The 6,958-nt window shown below is 40.4% G+C and overlaps 1 pseudogene; it reads left to right on the top strand.

Moving 5' to 3' along the window:
- Positions 1 to 3,791: 3,791 nt before the first annotated feature.
- On the top strand, positions 3,792 to 6,317 carry LOC102714313 (annotated as a pseudogene).
- Positions 6,318 to 6,958: the final 641 nt, after the last annotated feature.

Raw genomic sequence — 6,958 nt, 5'->3', positions numbered from 1 at the left:
ACAACGTTACTCCAATCCGTCGTATTAAAATATTATCTTTTTTATATGATAGTACGGAAACTATTAAAAACATAAATCAAATTGCCCCTGGCTCAATTGGTTAGTTTCATTGCTGTGGATGATGGATCCTGCTCTCTCGGTCTCAAGTTTTCGACTTAATTATTCATTTATTGTGAGTCGACGTCCCTATGGATATACTTCATCTTTTTTTTTTACGCCGTTGATCTTTTCATTTACGTTTGACCTTTCGTCTTATTAAAAAATTATATAATTATTGACTATTTTATTATAATTTGATTTATTACTAAATTAACTTTAAGTATGATTTATAATTTTGTATATTTGGACAAAATTTTTGAATAAGACGAATGGTCAAACATAAATAAAAAGTCAACGGCGTAAAAAAAAAACCAGAGTGAGTACAACTTTTCAGTTATACAGAAAATCAATGTATTCCTTTTCTCGCGTTTTTCTATTCTCGATATTTCTTACAGGTTGGTCCCGGCTGGCAGTGAGCGAGAAGCAGATGAAGCTCACGCAGAGATTACTCTCGACGGTAGACGACTCGGATGCAGGAGCGGCCAAAAGGAAAAATAACGAGGAGAACTAGAGGAATCCATTCAGGGTGGCTTGGTCGCCGGAGGTGGGCCGCGGTTCGCCGGCGGCGAGCACAAGCGGTGGAGCCATTCGGGATGCATAGTGCGAGGTGCGGTTCCAACGACTCGAATCATATCTGCACGATGCAGTGGCGTGCGTGTGGAGGTGTCCAGGCGGTGGCGGTGGAGGTGGTAGAGACATGGGCATGAAGGCGGCGGCTTCCCTCCTCTTGGTGAACGAACATGCATTCAGGTGATGTTGTTAAGATTCTAAAGGATGCCATGGATGCAAGCAATCGAACTGCGGCTCACCAGGTCGACGGAACCGGCGATGGCGGCAGCGGGGAAGGGACACGCGCGGTCGATCTCATCCTCCTAGCTGAGGTGTAGCTTCTTCGTGGCCGCGAGGATGGCCCAAGGTAGCTGGAACCCCGGCGCGACGCTGCGGCCGTACGTGCGATGGTGTAATGTCCCGCCGAAAAATCCATTTTAATTCTCGAAATAGATTTGGTTTTCCTCCGTGTCTAGGTTTATGTACCGAAAAATCTCAGCCTTAGGTCTTTTGAATTTTATTTATTAAATAATTTGCAAATTTAATTTTTTATTAAAAAAATCACAAAACTAACCTCTTGCCGCCCTCTAGAAGGACAGAAAGGTGACGTGGCAAACGGCTACTCGGCTGCTAGGGAGGATCGGCGACGGTGGCACAGAAATTTTTTTTCATTTAGCCTGACAAGAGGCTAAATGGAAAATTCACCGTATCACCCGAGAATTTTTTAATTAAACCAAGAATTTTTCGATTAAACCGCAGTTTGATACAAATATGTATAATGTATTTAACTATTTAATCATAAGTACTATCTTGGCTCAGTGGTCACTGTATATCAAACCGCAGTCTAATCGAAAAATTCCTGGTTTAATCAAAAATTTCTGGCATGACATTTTTACAGTTTGCCCCTTACCGCCCTGCTAAATGGAAAATTCCCAACCGTCTCTCGCGGCCGAGTGGCCGTTTGGCATGTCACCTTTCCGCCCAACTAGAGGGTGACAGGAGGTTAGTTTTGTGGTTTTTTGAAATACAAATTAAATTTGTAAATTATTTAATAAATAAAATTCAAAATTCAAAAATTCTAGGTCTTTTCGAGGAAACGATAAATTCTGTGGGCCATCCATCCCTTAAAAGTCTAAAACACCGCCCCTACCTACTTGGGCTGAAACCCATCAGCCAACACCATTTTTCCTACCAATGTTTATAACAACTTTATACTACTTCCTCTTTGACCTTCGGGCTAAAAGCCCACCTAGCTGCCACCCTCCTCCTCAAAAGTCTATTGTAACTCTCTCTACCCTTCGGGCCAATGCCGACGAGCCAAGTCTACTCAACCTCCCTACTTCTGAGAAGTCCCATCTACAAAGCTCACCATACCACCGTCCTTCCCTCAAAGTCCATAATACCCGGGTGGGTCCAAGGTCACCTCCAACAATAGCATGCTATGTATAAACATTCTAAAATATAATTTTTTTAATGATCTAACTCTTAGTAAATAGCTTATAATACAAATACTATATTCTCACTTGACATTAAAATATGTGTAAGAGACTATTAAGTGATAGCTTTCATCTTTCTTCTATTAAAAAATTGTATAGTATATCTTATAGATATGTTATAAATACCTATTGGAGATGGCCCGCGGGGGATCGTTTCCGTACGTACACGCAACACGTACGCTGGCGTCCAGGCGCGATCTTTTCCGTGCTTATACGCAGCGTATATACGTGCATAATATATAGTCCACATGCGCGAGCGGCGACCCCCGCACATCCAGCCACACACCGCAGATCCGACCTGGGAAAAAATTCGGGTGACGTGGCCACCCGGAGGGGCCGCCCAGCCATTCAACTTTCATATATATATAATATACACACACTAGTCATATTTTATACACATAAATTTTTGACATATAAGTTTTAGACAGATAAACTTTAGACATACATACAAACTTTTTATACACAAACTTATTTATTTATTTATAATCTACATAGATACAAATATTATATATACACAAAATACAGATATAAACTTAGTATTACAATTTTTTGTACATACAAATTTTATACATATAAAGTAAAAAATATCATATCTTGCAAATTTTAAAAATAAAAAAAAGAAAAATACCCTATCAAGATTGTTTTTAATAAAGAGTTATTTATGAATAATGAAGCCTAAATAGATTATACTCGATGACAATATAAATTGTTTAAATCATTTTATTATCGATGATAAGACCGGCCAACAGTAGAGTTAAGTAGATCTTCGAGGACTTCATGTGTGCTAGCGTTATTTTCGTACTACGGTGGTACGATTCACATCAACAATTACGCCGATACCTATATATCATTCAACCTATATGGAACTGCTCGCATTTGGAATGGAGCGACTAAATTAATATTCTACTCGTCCCATAATATAAGTATTCTTAGAATTAGAATTTTATACCAAAAATATAAACATTTCTATCACTATTCACAATACTACTTATTACATCAACTGTTTTTCACTCAAAATTATTCTACCTATCCTCACACCCAATCCACTGCTCATTTATTAAAGGTCACAAATAGTCTTTTAAACTTTAATTCCTACTAAATAATATAAAAATATTTATATTTTAGGACGGATGGACTAAGTGGTGTTTGGGACAAGGGACTTATTTTTAGTCTCTTGTCCTATCAAATGTTTAGACGCTTATTATAAATAGTAAACATAGTCTATAAATAAAACACATGCATAATTTTGGACTAATTTGCGAGACAAATCTAATGAGCCTAATTAATTCATGATTAGCCTATGTAATGCTACAGTAAACATGCTCTAATTATGGATTAATTAGGCTTAAAAAATTCGTCTAGTGGATTAGCACTTATTTATGAAATTAGTTTTTTTATTAGTCTATGTTTAATACTTCAAATTAGTGTCTAAATATCTGATGTGATATGAGACTAAAAAGTTTAGCCCATCTAAACAACCCCTAAATAATATATAAATATTTATATTTTAGGATGGATGGAATAGTTTGAGGACAATAGCAATCATTAGGGAGGGATAAATCGGACATTTCCCACGTCCAAATGATGGAGTGCGCAGCATATATTATCCGTACAGCCTACACCCTGTGTTTTTTAAATCCTCAGGCAATGGCAGAAGATAACAGGGAAGGGGAGCTGCAGGCAGCCGGGGTGGAGCGCGACGGGCGAGCTGCCGCCGCGGGGGCGCCCGTGGCGTTCATGGACGCCGTCGACGTCAGGGCCGTCCCGGTGCGCCCTCCGGCGGAGCACGGCGCCGTCGTCTCCGCGCTGCCGTCGTGCGTCTCCTACGGCCAGCCGATGCGCCGCTACCGGGGGTGCTGGGTGCTGGAGGCCTGGGTGCACGGCGTGGTCGCCATGCACCGCGGCGGCCGCCTCGTGCCCCGCGCCGGCGCTGGCGACGTCCTCCTCGCCAGCCTACCCAAGTCCGGGACCACGTGGCTCAAGGCCCTCGCGTTCGCCACCATGGCGCGCCGCGCGTGCCCGCCGGCGAGCCCCGGCTACCCGCTCCGCCGCTTCAACCCGCACGACTGCGTGCCCCTCCTCGAGAGGCTCTTCTCCACCGGCCGCGACGCGCTCCTCGAGGAGCTGCCGCCTCCCAGGCTCATGTGCACGCACATGCCGCTCTCGATGCTGCCGCCGGCGGTGGTCGACGGCAACTCCGCCTCCAAAATCATATACATTTGCAGGTACCCATTTAAGGACACATGCTATCCCGATTGCTTTAGCTGGCCTTATTGGTCTCTTCCTCCATTTTAAAACTAGGACGCTTTCAATTTGAATATAGATCATAATCTTAGTTTGATTTAATTTTTTAATAGTATAGTTTATTTTACTGTTATTTATTTTCTACACTCCTATAAATATTTTTAGCTGTGGTGGCTGGTGGCAGTGTCACCACCAACTTCCTGCTTTTTATTTACACTTTCTTTTCGAAAAATAATCGTGAATCTCGCATGTCAATCACTCCCACTAACTCTACCTGTTAGGAGAAGAAAAATACAGTTCGGCCAATAGATTTACATATCAATAAAAAATATATGTAGCAACTAAAAGATGATACACGTAAAAAAAATATTAATAACATATTAATAATATTATCCCATTACAACGTACGGGCAGTATGGTAGTATTCCTAAAATCCTCAATCATAACATATATGCTACTTGCTTATTATATTTGCAAACCTTATGTCTAAATAACAATATATATGTACAAAATTTAAAGAAATGGAGGCCACACATTAATTTACTAATATGTGCAAATTTATTCTTCCACTGTCTCAAAATGTAGAAACTTAGGCTTTGTTTTTGTTAGAACTTAATTAATTGGGGGGGGATAAATTAATTGTTTTGATTAGTTGAGATGGGAAAGCATGTAAAGAAATTAAAATGAGACATTTACAATTTCTGAACTATTCGAGATATGACACCGTGTACGGTGTCACCCATTCGGTGCATTTAGAAATTTTTTTGGACCATATTGCCCTCCATACTGTTCACACTCCCTCTAGAAAATTGTTGGAAGTGTCGAGGGTAATTTGGTTCAAAAAATTTTCTAAATACACCGAAGGGATACGCTATGACATATCTCGAATAGAACATTTTTTCAATTAGTCAAATAGTAATCTATTTTTTAAAAGAAGCAAATTTATAATATCGTGGATTCAATTAACCCTTTACCTTTCCGCAGTGTTGGTAGTTGGTGTCTTCCATAGTGCCATTGTCCGTTGACAAGAATCCATGGTGACGTTGGATAAACTTGACTTTTCTACATATCCATATCGAGAGGTTTAGACTATGGTAGGAGTCTCACAAGCTTTCAATTTGTTCTTCTGCGCTTTGAGAATTCAACAGCCTACCATCCGGCCAATTAGCATGTAGGACTAATACAGCCATTTTGTAATTTTGCTTCAGTTCATGTCCAAAAAATTATGTATTCACAAAAACCAACTGAAAAGAAAAATAATTTGCAAACCAAATCGAAACATTCTTTCATTTCATTACTAATTACTTTTCACGACAACAAGTCACTGCTACAATTCACAGGGATCAGAAAGATCGACTGGTTTCCATGTGGCACTTCCGAAAACGCAATGGTTCACAAGATCTACCACTCCAAGAAATGTAGGAATCCATCTGCAACGGCACCTGCTTCGCCGGACCTGTCTGGGATCACTTGCTAGGGTACTGGAATGCTACCAAAGCAGATCCAAGCAAAGTGTTATTCCTGAAATATGAGGAGGTTCTTCGAGACCCAGCAAACACCGTCAGGAAGATCGCGCAGTTCGTGTGGCAGCCGTTCTCTGACGCTGAAGAGGAATCCTGTGTCATCGATCGGATCGTCGAGCTCTGCAGCCTGAAGAACCTGAGGAGCGTGAGGGCCAACAAGGAACGCGTCCAAGGCGTGTTCGTCAGGTTTTCACATGACTCGTATTTCAGGAAGGGGGTGGCGGGGACTGGAGGAGCCACATGAGTCTCGAGATGGGCGAACATTTGGATTCGATTGTCCGAGACAAGCTTGATGGGTCAGGGCTCATCCTATGATATGCACCCATTATTATCAAAGTCTCTTCTTAAGGTATGTACTCGTTCGTTTTGAATAGTTCAACAAAAAGTATCTCGAGGTACCGATATCTCACAGGACTCAATCGTTTTTCACCATTGGATCTAGCTGAGTAGGATGTGTATTGTTAAATTCAACGATCAGAAATAATTTGGTACCATGAGATACCGGTAACTCGAGGTTTTGTTGGACTGGATCAAATCTCATCTCATATAATAAAATAGGCTAGCTTCTTGCTTCTTTGGAGGCTTAACTCGTAACAGTACTTATGCAATTTTCAGGGCACCCAATAAAACACTTCGGATGAAACCAGAATATTTTGCTAATCATTTTTTATTTAATTCAATTTGGGTAAAAAAAAAACTGAATCTACTATTGGATGTTTTCCTGCGATCTTGCAACCTGTTTTTGTGATGCTGGAGCTTGAATGCAACTAGCATTACATACAACATACTACTACCTCCGTTTCATATTGTAAGTATTTTTGGCTTTACCTAAATTTATTGATTGATGAATATATATAATTTATATATGTGTCTAGACTCATTAGCATATGTATGAATCTGGACAATGCTAGAAAGAGTTATATTATAAAACGGAGTGAGTAGATTTAGCTGGACAAGATCATTTAGTCCATTAAACTCCAAAGACATACAAAAGTACTAAACAATTTTACTGCATGGAAAGCAGTCGGAAAGTCCAGTGGGGTTCAG

Source organism: Oryza brachyantha, chromosome 8 (genome assembly GCF_000231095.2).
Source record: "Oryza brachyantha chromosome 8, ObraRS2, whole genome shotgun sequence".
Lineage (NCBI taxonomy): Eukaryota > Viridiplantae > Streptophyta > Magnoliopsida > Poales > Poaceae > Oryza > Oryza brachyantha.
This window is presented reverse-complemented; position numbering and strand designations above follow the sequence as displayed.